The 16186-nt window shown below is 36.7% G+C and overlaps 1 protein-coding gene and 1 long non-coding RNA gene across 3 annotated transcripts in view; one reads left to right on the forward strand and one right to left on the reverse strand.

Moving 5' to 3' along the window:
- Positions 1–16186, reverse strand: part of LOC138176105 (transcription factor SOX-5) — a 503378-nt gene that overhangs the window by 113876 nt on the left and 373316 nt on the right. The window lies entirely within an intron of this gene.
- LOC138176106 (uncharacterized) overlaps positions 6480–16186 on the forward strand; it is a 42536-nt gene continuing 32829 nt past the window's right edge. The window contains exons 1-3 of one of the 2 annotated variants that reach the window (XR_011172162.1): positions 6480–6897; positions 9474–10522; positions 13534–13607. This is a non-coding gene — a long non-coding RNA (uncharacterized lncRNA). The remainder of the gene's footprint in view (positions 6898–9473; positions 10523–13533; positions 13608–16186) is intronic. The other variant, XR_011172161.1, reaches the window with a different exon arrangement.

Raw genomic sequence — 16186 nt, forward strand, 5'->3', positions numbered from 1 at the left:
GCCAGGTTCCAGGACTTCTTCAACAAAAGGACTGTCTTTCACCAGTGGACAAATCTGGCAAAACAACATCAAAACAGACAAAGTACCAGCAAAACAGCCCTGTCTCCTCAGTCCTTGGCAGCTCAGGGGGCAGGTCTCAAAAGTCCAGGGCAATTCAAAGCGGCCACCAGCAATTCTCTTAGTCTCTCTCTCTCCACGAGGTGCTGCTTCCAAAAAGATCTTCCGCCTCTCTCTAGTGTCTCTCCAAATCTACATCACCAGCTCCTCCCAGTTTAGGACTTTCTTTTCACATCAACAAGCCCATCCCACAGGTGGGATTAACAAACTCTGGGTTTTAACACAATCAATTTGAAAACCAAGGCAATACAGGGGAATCTTTAATTGCCATTACTATCACAAGTGTCCGAGGCCTTATTTGAACTGAGGTCTTCTGGACTCCAGGTCCAGCAATCTCCATACTGCACCACCTAGCTGCCCTAGTACACAGTAGGCACTGAATTGGTTGCTTGTTGACCGAATGATAGATAGCCAGTCATGCTAGGACCAGTGATATAACTATAAATTCTTGCTACTTTCCACTTTTTCCCAGGTATGTGACTTGTCATTGCATTGTTGTGACCAGTAAGTGACATAGTGGTTAGAGCACTTGGCCTGGAATCAGAAAGACCTAAATTCAATTCCAGCCTTAGATATTTACTAGCTGTGTGACCCTGGGTAAGTCACTTATTAACTCCCATTTGCCTGTTTCCTCATCACTAAAATGGTGATAATAATAGATACTACTTCCCAGGGTTATTGTGAGAATCCAATGAGATAATGATTGTAAAGTATTTAGTTACCACAGTGCCTAGCACAGAGTACGTGCTTTATAAATGTTAGCTATTCTTCTTCTACTCTTTACTAAGTAACTCTTGGTGTTTATGGGGCTTCAACAGATAAAAGACTAGAGAGAAGAAATAGAGTTGTGACTTTGCTCTCAATTCTTATCATCTTGGCAAAAAATCTCTGCTTTCCTTTCAGCTGTATGACTGTGCACAAGTCACTTAACCCATCTAAACCAAATTTTTATCATCTGTAAAGTGGGGATCATAATACTTTTTGTTGTTAAGTCACTTGGTCCCATGTGACACTTCATGACCACATTGACCATAATGTCCATGGGTTCTTCTTGGCAAAGTACTGGAGTGGTTTGCCATTTCCTTTTCCTGTGGATTAAGGCAAACAGAGTTTAAGTGACTTGCCCAGGGTCACACAACTAGTAAGTGTCGGAAGCTGGATTTGAAATTTGACTCCAGGCTCAGCTATCTCTCCACTGAGCCACCTACCTGCTTTATAAGATTGTTGTTTTTACTTCACTCTAGAAAATATTTTATTAACATCTTCACTAATGCCAAATTCCTCACTGTGACTTTATTACACATAAGGTTGTATTTGAGTGGGAGTTTCTACCAATTTCGGGAAGAACCCTACCTCTCCTAGTTCTTCTGACCCTGGTGAGCAGGGTCCCAGCTAAGCAGCTTAAATATTTATTGTGGTCTGAACAATTTCCTTCTTTAATGTAGAAGATAATGTTTTCCAAGCAACACAACAGGTTCTTCACTGACTAGACTTGCTGCCACATTTATTTGTTCTTTCCCTTACTACTATGTGCCATAAAATCATAAAAAATAATTTCTTAGGACTTCTGAGAATATGTCTTCAGAATCAGTCTGCTCTACCGAAAACATGATGACTTGGATTCCATTTTTACAGTACTTTGAATTAAAATCATTCATGCTAGAGAGAGGCAGTGAAGTGCCATAATGTTACACCAACACACAGTATTTACAGCACCAATAGTCATTATAACTATACCGGGATAGTGCTCGATCACAAATTATAACAGACTCTCCATATAGAAGACAGAAGCGAAAAACATTTGATCGGACACCAGAAAACCGAATCCCAATGCCAAGAAATCAAATCCATCATAGCAACACAGAATTTAATGCACTGCAACATAGCAGAGAGTCACACCATCCTTTAGCCTTCACACAAACCAACACAAACCTAGCTGTCACAGCAGGTGGCAAAGACCAACATTTACTTGGAAGCCTGTCTCCCTCAGATGCTTCCTCTCCTTCCATCCTGTCTAGCTGCTCTGACTCCCAGCTTCCTGTGGGCTCTGCTTCACCTTTCAGCAAACTCCTCCCCCCACAGGCTCCATGTGATTACATTTAGCCTATTAGGGGACAGGATATATCTTCAAAGCAGAGAAAGTCTTCAGATTCCCTTAGGCTTATTAAGGGACAGGGAAGACCTTCATTACCATTACACATAGTAGAAAAGAGTACTGGACCTGTAACCAGAAAGACCTGAGTAGCTGTTTCATCTTAGAATGCCACTTAACCTTTCTGTCTCAATTTCCTCAACTGTAAAAAGCAAATAATAAAAGTACCTCACCCTGCAGGTTGCTGTGATACAGCACTATGCAAACTTAAAGCTCCATATAAAATACTAGCTATTGTTATTATTATAATAATTATTAAACAGGTATAGTTATCACTGATGGCATGATGCTTAGTTAAAATTTCAAACTGAATTTGCTCCTATACACATTTTTTTCCTTGTCTCTTGGCAAAATCATTTCTCTGTAGAACCTCATTTTCACATCCAAGCAACTTTTCTGGAGAACCTATTCTTTGGTGGAAATCTTTCTATAATAAGAGATGCTTCTATGTGGCATCTGGAAATATCCCTGCCCTTAACTGGGGAGGGGGGGCACTAACCTAACTCTCCTCCATTCTGACCCTGACTGTGTAAACAAGGACAAAAAGACTCCTCCATTTTCTGTGTCCAGCAGACATACGTTTAATTTTTTCCATATTTGTAAGATTTTTATATGTTTTTCTTATTAATTTAAAGATTTTACATACACCAATATGAGGAAAAAAATTTAAAAGAAAAGTGAAGTTTAAATTGTAATGTTGAATTTCTGTATCAGATATTAGCCATGGTAAATAATCAATGAATATTCAATGATCTAGTGCATGAAAACTAGGTATCTCACAATTTTATACATGGCTTAATATTCACTTTACTTTGTGGTTGTCACTAAAACATTATTACTTGAGCTAACCCTGGAAGGAAACTAAGAAAGCTATGATGAGAATAAAACTAATAGAAGAATTCAGAATGGACCATTACTATTTTTTTAGTTTGCGATAGTACCTGGTTTGCCTTTCTTTCTATTCATGTTCACTCATTTACATATTTTAGTTTTACCTTTATAATAATTAAATGTAAGAAACATAGCAATTCAGGTCATCACATCCATGTGGACTAATTTCACACAGCGGTAAAAGTTTTGAAAAAAAAATGCAAGGAAGAGACTGAAGAGGAAAGAAAAGGAAAACTGCTACTCTATCAAGGGTACTACATGTGTCACAGACCATCCTGCCAGATTTTTTTGATAGTTTCACACTTGGTAAACCAGATGTAGCCCTCTGAGAGCCATAAGAAGCTGTCACCCCTCTGTGGAAGAAAAGTGACAGATTAGAATCCCTGGAGAGGGCTAGGTTCGTAGTGGGAGGAGGGGTAAGAAAGGGGTCAGGGACCAGGCAACAAAGAGATGACTGCTGCAGGAAGAGGCTTCCTTGCTTTGACTTGCTAGCCTACAGGGGATTTTACTCTGAGATTCCTCCCCATAACTGGTTTAGAAGTGGACTTCCAGACTATGAGGCTTCTTCTTCCAGCTTTGGTGAGAGTAGTGGCTAATCTCCCAGTGGTATCCACTCACTCATTTCCCACTGAGGAAAAGGCCTTGGTAACTTAGACAATATGAGTCAGTGATCCTAGGGTAATGGCCATGTTATTATCCTGACATTTCTGCCTTCCAGAGTTTGACTTCAGGTCTGAGGGGTTAGTACCAGGCTGGATTCACAATTGTCTATCCCTAGGTGATTGGTATCATATGTGTTGGAAATTGTTTGCTAATGACAATATTTTCTCAATATCACAATACCTGTTATTTTAAGTACATATTCCTTCCTTCTTCCTTGTTCTTCCTTCCTTTCTCTCTCTCACTTTCTTGCCTTTCCTTTGTGGTATGAGGTCTATGTAATATGTTATGCCTAGATTTAAATTGGAAGGATATTCATTATGAACTGGAGTCCCAGCTCTGTAACAGGAAATTAGGACTATGGTGAATACTACCTCTCCCCTATTTAAAACTTCAGGTAAATGGGGCAGCTAGGTGGCACAGTGAATAGAGCACCAGCCCTGGAGTCAGGAGGACCTGAGTTCAAATCTGGCCTCAGACACTCAACACAAAAACTAGCCATGTGACCTTGGACAAGTCACTTAACCCTAACTGCCCTCCAAAAAGCAAAAAACAAACAAAAAAAAACTTAAGGTAAACAAAGTTCATTAGTGAAACAAGCAAACAAAATGTGTTTTTTAAACATTTTTTACAACTCAGAAAATAATGATATTACTGCACACAAATTTAATATGGACCTTTTGTATCTTAAGGATGTACCATAAAGGCCTTTACTGTCATTTTTGTCTCATTCCAGAAAATATCTAATTGATATCTTCATCAGAACACTTTCTTTTTCTTTTTTGCTTTTTTTGGAGGGGGGAAGTAGGGCAACCAGGGTTAAGTGACTTGCCCAAGGTCACATGGCTAGTTTTTTGTGTGTATGTGTGTTAGGTGTCTGAGGTTAGATTTGAATTCAGGTCCTCCTGACTCCAGGGCCAGAGCTCTATTCACTGTGACACCTAGCCGCCCCTAAGAACACTTTCTTAGAAGCAGCTAGGTAATACAATAGATGAAGTGCTGGGCCTACAGTCAGAAAGACCTGAGTTCAAATTCAGTTTCAGACACTTACTAGTCCTATGATGGGGCAAATCACTTAGCTTCTGTTTGCCTCAGTTTCCTTAGCTGTAAAAATGAGATAATAATAGTGCCTACCTCATAGAGTTGCTGTGAGGATCAAATAATATTTATAAAGCACTTTGCACAGTGCCTAACACATAGTAGGCACTTAATTAATGCTTATTCCATCCATCCATCTCATTTTATTATGTGGATTGGACAGTGCTAATGATGACAAACAGCAAGGGTAAACATAATTACAATTCCTCTCCTCAATGTCTTAATTATGTTGTTATACTAATTAAGATTTGCAAACAGTTAGCCCAGACAACTAACATTTAAGTACCTACAATGTCCAAGGAACTAACTATACTAAGTTCTGGGGATACAAAGAAAGAAAGAAAAGAAAAGTTCCTGCTGTCAAGGAGATCAAATCCAATGGGGGAAAAATACAGGCAAACAGCCATGTACAAACAGGTTATGTTAAGAACTAATGGGGGTAAGTCTTAGAAGTCTGGGAAAGGCTTCTTGCAAAAGATAACAATTAAACTGATACCTGATGGAAACCAGGAAAGCCAGGAGGAAGAGCTGAGAATGGAGAGTATTTTAGGGCAGAGGGGGAGCCAGTGAAATCTCTGAGTTGGGAGATAGAATGTCATTTGAAGGGACAGTAAGGAAGCCAGAGCCACAGGATCTGTGGAGGGGATATAAGGAAGTATAAGCAGCCTAAAAAGGTTAGGAGGGAGCCAGATTATAAAAGACTTTAAAAGGAAAATTCTTTGTAATAACTTTTTTTCTCAATATTCTCACCTTGATTCCTATTCTTTCTCCCCAAATCTCAGAGTGGCAGTCAGATAAGAGATGTCAGAGATACATGTATAACAGATGTTAGAAAAGACACAGAACTATTTGAGGTAATAGGACCACAACTGGGAAAGCATGAACCATCATAGCTTTTTAAAAAAATATTATTTTTACATTTCAGATCCTGTTTTGGGGATGCCAATATTGGGAATCAGTAGGCCAACAGAAAATTGGTAATGTGCTGGATTGGAAAATTTTTATACTGGAGGAATCTAGTAAAGCTCAGCTTTCAAATTTCTTGAGGACTGACAAGTCCAACAATATTCAAAACTGTGATGCATTTTTCTCTTGGAGTCTTCTCTCCCAAAAGCTCCCCCAAAATGACTGCAACATATTATCTGCATGATTATATAATCTTCTTTGAATATGATTTTCTCTGAAAGCAGGTAAGCTATCAATAAGACTCAATATAAGCAATCTTACTTTGATCCTTCTATATACAAATACATATAGGCATGGCTCATTTTATGGTGCTTTGCTTTATTGTGTTTTGCAGATGTTGTGGGGGTATTTTTGTTTTGTTTTGTTTTGTTTTTTGCAAGTTGAAGGTTTGTGGCAAACCACTGTTAAGCAAGTCTATTGGCACCATTTTTCCAATAGCATATGCTCATATCCTATCTCTGGGTCACATTTTGCTAATTCTCACAATATTTCAAGCTTTTCATGATTATTATATGTCATATTATATTATAATATTATATGCCATATTATTATATTATATTGTGCCACATTGTTATATATTATATGACATATATTATATGATCTTTGATGTTACTATTGTAATTGTGTTGGGGCACCATAAGACAGTGAACTTAATTGTTAAATGTTGTGTGTGTTCTGACTGCTCCAATAGCCAGGCATTCCCCAGCTCTCTCCCTCTACTCAGGCTTCCCTATTCTCTGAGACACAACAGTACTGAAATTAGGCCAATTAATAATCCTACAATGGTCTCTAGATGTTCAAGTGAAAGAAAGAGTTAATAGATGCCACAAACTTCACTGTTGCATTATTTTAAGAAATAGCCACACCCACCTTCAGTTAACCTCAACCACTACACTGATCAACAGCAGGCATCAACATTGAAGCAAGACCCTTCACCAGCAAAAAGATGATGATTTGCCAATGGCTCAGATGATGGTTAAGATTTTTTAGCAGTAAAGTATTTTTTAATTAAGGTATGTATATTTTTTAGACATAATACTATTGCACACTTAACAGACTATAACAAAATATAAACATAACTTTTATATGCACTAGGAAACCAAAAAATCCATGTGACTTGCTTTATTGCAATATTCGCTTTACTGCAGTGGTCTGGAACCAAATCTGCAATATCTCTGAGGTATGCCTGTATATAATAGTGTAATCCTATGTTGGCTTGTTTTCCAGATTCCAACAGTCCTCCTCAACAAAATTAATTCACAAAGCTCACTCTTTGTACTTAGTAAAATAGAAGCAATTCATAAGGTTTGTAATTGTTACTAATATTCTAATTCTAAACATTGTTTTGTCCTCTTTATAAACAAGAATCTATTTTTATCCTCTTCTTCTCCAAACCCACTTATAAACAGTAAGTTTTTTTTTTAAGTGTTAGGGACAGTCCTGACTCAGACTGGCACTATGTCAGGTTCCACATTAGGAGAAAATGAGGCACTCCTGGATCATTTGAATAGTTAACAAAAGGAGGTTCGCTTTGCCCTGACAGGGAAAGGATATGAAGGATTACTGTGGAACTTTGCATTTATAAAACCCTCCCACTTTTGTGCAGAAACTTTTCTCGTAATTAGGGCAGCCTGTGATAACTGACTCTCTCCATCCTGCATGGGTAGAAACTTTTATGACTGTAGGTGAGCAGGAAGCCATTCCAACATAGCTGGGAAGTCCCATCAATTAAGGTACTGCTTGAGCCTTGCCCTACTACCACCAGCCTTGCCCCATCACCAGGTCAATCAAGTCCTGATTCTGTTACCCTTTAGGACCTAATCTACATGTTGGGGTAGGGTGTGGGAGAGGTAGAGCAAAGGAAGAACTCTGGTAGATACTGGTCCTATCACAGATTTATTGCTAGATAGAACATTTATTAAGTTCTTAATATGTGCCAAACATTATGCTAAGAGCTAGAGACTAACTCTGGTAGATATTAACCCTGTCACAGATAGATAAATAGAACATTTATTAATGTGTATCAAAGACTAAGTTAAGTACTGGGTATTTAAATGCAAGCAAAAAAGAAAAAAAAAAAAGATAGTCCCTATCTTCAAGGAATTTCTATTTTAATGGGAGAAGAAAATACCTAAAGGGAAATGGGAGGAGGGGAGGGGAAAGGCTGGTGATAAGAAGGTAGAGAGGGAGAGCCAGGAGAGGGCTGATCATGAACTAGGAGACTCATGAAATGGTGGTTTGGGCTGGGGCCTCATCAGTAACAAGAGGCTACAGGGTAGAGGGAAAGTTATAGCTGGCATTTGTGTCCTGTTTTAAGGTTTGCAAAGGGCTGTACATAGTCTAATTCCTTTGCTCCTCACAATAATCCTGTGAACTGTTATGATTTCTGATATTCTTTTCTTTCACAGCATTGCTAGCATTTGTCCTCTGTATCTTGCTAACTTTTGAATGGCGTTTGAAAAATACTTAGTGAAACTACTACAGTGTTTTGTACTGTAAATTTTAGAAGAAAAAAATAAATTATCCAGGAAAGGAGGAAAACAAATTATAAAATAATCATTTATAATCCTAATGAAAGACAAGTCAAGGCGTTCTTGTTGTACTGCTTTTGGTACAGAGAGAGCTCAAGCATTTATCCAGATGATCACCACTGTGATAAGCATGCCCCTGTTTCAGGCTTGTCATGTGTTTCCCCAAGTCCTCGTCTATTTCCTCTTTCTGTCTAGGTGGTTTGTAGTATATTCAGATAACAAGATCACTTGTTTCTACCTCCGTTATTTTCCCCATGTTTCCCCTCTTTCCTGGATTTCCTCACACAGATATCTTCCTACTATGTATAAAATTACTCCTGCCATTACCCTTTTACCCCTCCATCTGGTTCTTTTAATTGTTTCTATGTGACAGTGCCTGTCACATAAGTGCTTAATAAATGCTTTTTTTTCATTTTCTCATTCATTTTGAGACAATATGATACAGTAGCGACACTTTATAGAGAAAGAAGCTCTAGGTTCAAATTCTATCTCTGATGCTTATTTTCTGGGTCACCTTAGGCAAGTCATCAACCTGGACTTCAGTTTCTTCATTAAAAAAAAACAGATCAAGCAGTACTTATCACATTCTTGTGGTGAAGATCAAATGAGATAACAACTTAGTGTTTAGTAAACCTGAAAACACTATTTAAAAAGCTAGGGATCATCATTATTATTCATTTAGTCCTGTTAGTATATCAAAATAGAATTTGTGGAGTTGATAAAAATGATAACGCATAGTTGAAATTACTCTTATTCTAAAGGTTTATTTAGAAATCCTATATTGATTTGCTAACAGCACTCAGAGAAAATAAGTCATTAAAGTGAAAAAAGGAGAATTGTTACATCTCTTAAACCACGTGGAAGGACAGACAGGTAGACATATAGTTGTGATACATAGTGACCATGTGAAAAAAATTGGAATGACCTTTTTTGTTAATACTAAATAGCAAAAATAGGTAATCCATATGTAATACACACACATATGATTATTCCTGAAGTTGTACTAAGTGTGGATATAGAATTGTTAATCCTATTATTCATATCAATTATATTTTTAGGTTTGTTTGATTTTTTTTTTCTGGAATGGATCCACGATTTCATCTGAATAGTGAACTCCTGGTGGGGAATTCCCACAGCTCAGCACCTGCTCCGAAACTCAGAGTTTCAGAAAGTTGTCTATAGCACTGAGAAGGTAAGTGACTTACCCAGGGTCGTGCAGCCACAACATATCAAAGGCAGGACACGAGCCCAGGTCTTCTTAATGCTCAAGCCAGATCTTTAACCGGTATACCACAATGCCTCTCATTAATGACCTTAGAGGTAATTTAATTTTCAAGACATTTAAAGATATTATAGTATATTTTAAAACTCCAAAACTTTACTATTTTGTTTATTGTTTGGGTTAAAACAAAGATAAGCTCATGGTAAGAGCATGTGTGTACTTGTGTACTGATGCTTCCGTTAACATGTAATGAAACTAATATGGTGAAGCTGAAAAGGAAGGCAATACCAAAATAGCACGCAAAAGACACTGCTTGTGCTGTTCCCATTGTCCAAATGTCAAACACCTCCTGGGAACCCCAGGGGTAGTAATAACTATGTAAGCAGCAACTAACAGGTTCTTCCTAAAGGGGATTCTTAAAAACTGCTGGGCTTTGACTCTCGCCCATATGGGCTTGGAAAAGTCAGAGAAAACGTTGGCTGCACTTTTCCAGGCCTATTTGCATATGTTCTTTAGTATGCAGAATGTCTCTGTATATAATTGAATTGTTGTTTTTGCCTCTATTAATACATATGCAAATGAGTCAGTCCTGCAGCTGTGCTGTATTAATCATATGTGTGCTTCTGTCTGTCTGCCCTGCAGGCTTAGGGTCGGAGGGAGGGGGAAAGAGGGAATTCAGACTCTTAACCTACGAGAAAACTCACTCATGCAGACAGAGGTCTACTAGCAAACAGCAGGACAGGGTTGGAACTGAAATGAAGAGAGGCTGGTCATTTTTTTTACTCTGTATAGATATAGATGCCATTTCAAACTTCAGCAGGGAAATCAGCATGCATGTCTGGAGAGTTTACATTCATTCTTACTGCTAATTTCTTCCATAAAAAGGTAAAATCTGGCATCTATCCCTTCCATAAATTTATTTCTATAGTATTGATTTTCTATGGATTATCTCTTGGCTAGACAAGTAAAGATATGCTCAGACACACATGGCGCCCTGGGAAATATGAAGCATTTATCTGTGTCCTGTCATCATTATTGACCTCCTTCAGAAACCGTCAGTAGACTGATAAAAAGATGAAGTAGAGTTTTCATCCATGTCTGCCTTGAAAAACGTAGTGTGCCTACCTGCAAACGGCATCACTCTTTATCAGAGACATATGTGTGCCATTTCTACTATGACAGCAGAGTAGCTTTAATAGCTATGAAAAAAAGATTGATTTTAGTTGATACTTTGTGTGAGTTGTTCTATAAAGCAATCACATGTCATTTATCACTTTTCCCAGCTCACAGAATGCCTTCTACAGACAGGTTACTGTGGGCTGGATTCTGATTCTGTCTTAGTGTGATTCTTTGGAGATTTGGGCTTTCATTCTAAAGACATAATTACAGACACTCAAAAATCATTCAAATAAAGTTTTAAAGAATATATTACCTTTAACTTTACCTAAATTTCCAATTAGAGAATGTTTGGCTATTTAAAATGAGATTATGAAAAAAAATCAGCAGTCAGATTTCCTGACCCTCTTTATCCATAGTAATCATTCATTGGGAGAGTCATTTTTGGCTATACATATATGGAACAGGTGGCAATCACCTGCTGACCAAGATAACTGCATTAAGTATAACATGGGAAGTGAATGAGAAAATTTTTTCTTCTATATCTTAGAAGTCTTTATAATAGGAATTCTATATTTTGCTATATGATTATTATAATGATTTGTGGGGACTATTCAGAAACATGCATATTAATATAACTGAATAGAACAAGTGAACAGTAGATGGACTGCTGCCATCTTTTGCTTATGTTAATTAGAAGTCTTACAGTAAATATATGTTTTTTTTTTAACCAGTCATAGCTATCTAAAATGTTAGTAATGGAAATCTAGTTTAGCTTTTTATACTTAAGTACACTATACCTGCTTTATAATAGTAAGACTAAATTAGCTATTTTCCCAATTAAAACCATAAGTTGTAACAAAGCATTCAGCTAAGTAGGAAAACAAAAATCAAAACAAGTATGGAGCTTCTAATGAGATAATCTTATAAACCTAGTATATGATAAGATTTGCCATTATTGATCTGGTGATGCTAGGAAATGATTCACTTTATGAAAAGTTTTAGGGAATATTTCTTGAGGTTAACATGTAGGCTTGTTAAATATAAAAATACTTCCTTATCATATGTATAATACATATGTGACAAGGAATATTCTAATAAAACAATGTTTACATTTTTTTACCCCCCTTTCTTCCCCAAAGCTTTTTGGAAAGCTAAAATTACTTTAAAGTAGGTAGTTGTATTACTATGCTCATAATGAATCAAAAATTGCTCAAAAGGATTCTTTAGCCAGTTCCTTGTGGTTCTGTTGGAAGACAGAGAAGGGAACAGTCAGAAGTTAGGGATACTTGGGAAAAGGGAGGCTCTTTTTTCACTCATATCTCTAATCCACATTTCTTGTTCTATAATTCTGTAGCTTTTGCACATATAAATTTGGGATATACTAAGTTTTCATTATGAGAAAATGTTATGGAAGTTTGGAACATTTTGATTCCTGGAAATACTATACAACTAACTGGTGCTTTTGAATAAAATTTATTGGACATGTAAGAAGCCCTAGAGGGTAACCAAAGAAAAATATTTAATTAACCAATTAAAAGAAAATGATGTTCACAGTCAAAGTGTGCACTGGAAAGAATACTGGATTTGGAGTCACAGAACCTGAATTACTCAAATGGTAGCTCTGTCACTTATTGCTTGTGTGATTGCGCACAAGTTGCTTAGCTTTTCTGGGCCTTGGTTTCCTCGACTGTAAAGTGAGAAGAGAAGGTTGACTCCATAATTTTTAAGTTCCCTTTCAATTATAAATCTAAGATTCTATGAACATTAGGATTATTAGTCCAGTCTAGTTTGAGTTCGAAATAAACATGCATCAAAAATGAAGTAAATTTACCTATTGTTTTAAGGGAATTAAATTATCTATATCTCTATTCACATCTATGCATCTATTTATATATTTATATGTTTTTTGCTCTCAGCACTATCAAATAAATATAGGATTCTGATTATTACTGTTAGTCTCCATGATGTGGGCTATAGAAATACTTATATCTGTATTTCAAAGAAAAAGCATTCCTTTGAGAAGTAAATTTAACTATGAACCAAAGTATGAATGACATACCTCTTCCCAGATCTAGATGCTTAAAAAGAGAATGACAATATTTGTTTTTAAAATGGCATGAAAAAGAAATATGAAGACCAGAAAACAATTGTAATTATACTCTGTTGTGTCTTTTGATATGGCAGTGCGTATACAATATTTCTGTTTAATAAAGATTGGTCTGAATTGTTTTAATTTAATTTATATGTTACCAGATGATTAGATAATGACAGATAGATAGACAGACAGACAAATGATGGATGGAGAGAGGAAATGAGAAATACCTGGATTCAAGTTCTGCCTGTTACACATGGTAATTTTATGTAACCACAGGTAAGGCATTTAACCTATTGGTGCCATAGATTATGCTCTCAGAGTTGTGTAGAACATCTATACATTGACAAAAATCATGTAAGATAGAAAGTATGGATGGATCTATACTGGTGAAGGAAGTACCCACACTAGTAGATGTCAGATTTGTAAACAGTCATCAGAAAAACAAACATTTAACGGACTCATTTGTATTTCTAAAGTGTTATATCTTATATAGACATTTATATATCATGTAGTCATCTGGGTGTATAATGGACAAGATTAAGTAAAAAAATCGGATAGATATCAAAGACAGGAGTTATGAATTACCAATTTTAAGTAGCTACTACAATTGGATCTTCTTTGATTCAACAATTAAATTCAACAAACATTTATTAATTAATTACTATGTCATATGATTTTACAGGAAAGTTCATTGGTTTTGGACTCAGAAGACCTGATTGTGAATCTTGCTTCTTCTACTTCCTACAGTGACATTTGGTAAGTGACTTAACCTTGCTGGTTCTCAGATTCCTCTTTTGTAAAATAAAGGGAGTGAGCAGTATGACCACCAAGATCCCTTCTTATTCAAAATTTATGATCCTACAATCTTATGTGCAGCCATTGTCCTACATACAGAGTATATGAAAACTAAGACAAAAGCCCTCAAAGAGCTTACCTTCTATTGATCAGGATGGAAAGTGTAAAAAAGGTGTTTTTTCTTTTACTATGCAAAAGAGAGTAGGGAAGAAAGGCATAACATTACAGGCATATTACATTCCTTTGGAGAGGGCTGAAGGTATAAAGGAATGAATAGACATAGAGGTCTTTAAGTAGGTGTGTCTGAGATTAGTAAATGGAAAGGGCTGGGGAGTAGGCTGAATGGAGGTGAGGTATTCCTGGCATTCTGGTGAAACTGAGCAATCCTTTCAGAATGATCTTTGAAATTATGTTCTTTTGAAGTAAGAACTATTTCTGAAACTCTGTAATTTTTCTTATGAGCCAAAGAGGCTGCTAATGTTTTCACTACATAAAAGTTTTTGCTTTGGAAGTTTTGAATTACTCATTCTGTTATGTCCCATGTTATTACATTTTTCTAACTAAGATTTAGGGATGTATTACTACCAATATTAAAGCAAATTCATACCTTTGGAGACAAAATCATAGTCAAAACACAGACTATAGACATATTTTCTCAGTGTCTTCCTAGTAGTTTTTTTTTATTTCTTCTCTGCTATATAATATATATCAGTTATTTTTCTATCCTTCACTTTTAAAGGATTGCAATATCACAGGTTGAATTTTTCACAAAAATAAATGTATAAGACCTTTTGTGTAACATGTTTTAACATCATTCTAGGAAAAGCATTTCCTTTTGCAACTTCACAGTGACAATCGATGTCTGTTTTTGAAACGAAACACAGGAGACTCCTCTAACTTTCCTCTATCCCTTTCCTACAGACTCCTCCCAAATCCTTTGATGTTTGACCTATAAGCTCAGTAGGATCATTCAAGAAAGGCAACCGATTTTTTTTTTCTACATTCCTAATTCATTTTTGGATTTTCTTTCCTACTTCTTTTATCTGTATCAGTACTACTTTTTCTGCTTTTACTCGTCTATTATGACCAGTTAATCAGGACTGTAGTTATTCCCCAGAATCATTCCAAGAGGATGATAATGTTAGGCTAATTGTATAGCCCCTATGGCTTCCAAATTGCTCGTAGTATTTATTTCTCACTAAAACGATCAGATATAATTGCAGATTTTCAAAAACAACATCATTTGACAAAGTCTTTTATAATATTCTTGTGGATAAAGTGCAGAAAAATGGGACAGATAACAGTAATTAGGTAGATGCAAAAACTTGTTGAATGACCAAACTTCAAGAAAAGGTGTTAATGGTTCAGTGTCAACTTAAAGGGAGAAATTTATCAGGGATCTGCGTTTGGCCCTGTGCTATAACATGTTTTATCAGTCACTTGGGTAATGGTATATATGGGATGCTTATCAAATTTGCAGGTGACATAAAGCTGGGGTGTGTGTATGTGTGTTGGGTGTGTGTGTGTTTGTATGTGTGTGTGTGGAGGTGGGAGTGGGATGTAACATGTTAGATAATAGAGACTGGATTCAAAAGGCTAGAGTATTGGAACAAATTATGAAATTCAGTGAAAATTTAATATGGAGGAAAGTCAATACAAATAAATTTAAAGTTCTCATGAGTACAAAAGCTCAACACTATACATCTATAGGATAGTGTAAAAATATGGCTAGGCAAAATTCTGTCTGAAAAAAAAGATGTGGAATTTTACTGTTCATCAAACTCAAATGAGTCAGTAGCATAAAGCCACCAAAAAAACTTATGCAGACTTTAGTTACTACTGAGAATCAAGTCAAATCATTAAGTGTTTATTAAGCAAAATATACATACAAGCAAAAGAAAATCACAGAGGCAGCTAGGTGGCGCAGTGAGTAGAGTGCTTGCCCCGGAGTGAGGAGGACCTGAGTTTGTATCTGGCCTCAGACACTTAACACACACACACACACACACACACACACACACACACACACATACAAACCTAGCAGTGTGACCTTGGGCAAGTCACTTAACCCCAATTGCTCTCCCAAAAAAGAAAAGAAAAGAAAAAGAAAGTTATTGTCCTCAAGGAGCTTACATTCTAAAGGAGGAAGACAACATATAAAAAGTAACTAAAAAACAGGAGGGAGATGGGAACGTTACCCCCATGGGAGCATTTAGCAAAGCAAAGGGAAGCATGATAGGCCCTTTATCAAAAGGTGTCCAGCTCACAGGTAGCACTGAAGGCCAGGAGCTAGGCTTCTGCTCTCCTGAGGACACAAACCAGCCCAGTTTTGCTCTGAGCTGGTGATGCTGGACTGAGACAAATGACTTCCTACCCCCTCACCAATCTTCTGGACCCACAAGCAGAGAGCACAAGACTGGTAAGGAGGGTTGGGACACACCACTTCCCAATGCTGAGTTACCTCAATTGTGCAAGGAATACAATAACCACCTCACCAGAAATATGGCCCCCTTACTTTTATGCCTGAAATCAAGCATAAG

This window comes from Petaurus breviceps, unplaced genomic scaffold (genome assembly GCF_028583685.1).
Source record: "Petaurus breviceps papuanus isolate PSGF00001 unplaced genomic scaffold, PetGlider_PUasm1.0 81, whole genome shotgun sequence".
NCBI classification, from domain to species: domain Eukaryota; kingdom Metazoa; phylum Chordata; class Mammalia; order Diprotodontia; family Petauridae; genus Petaurus; species Petaurus breviceps.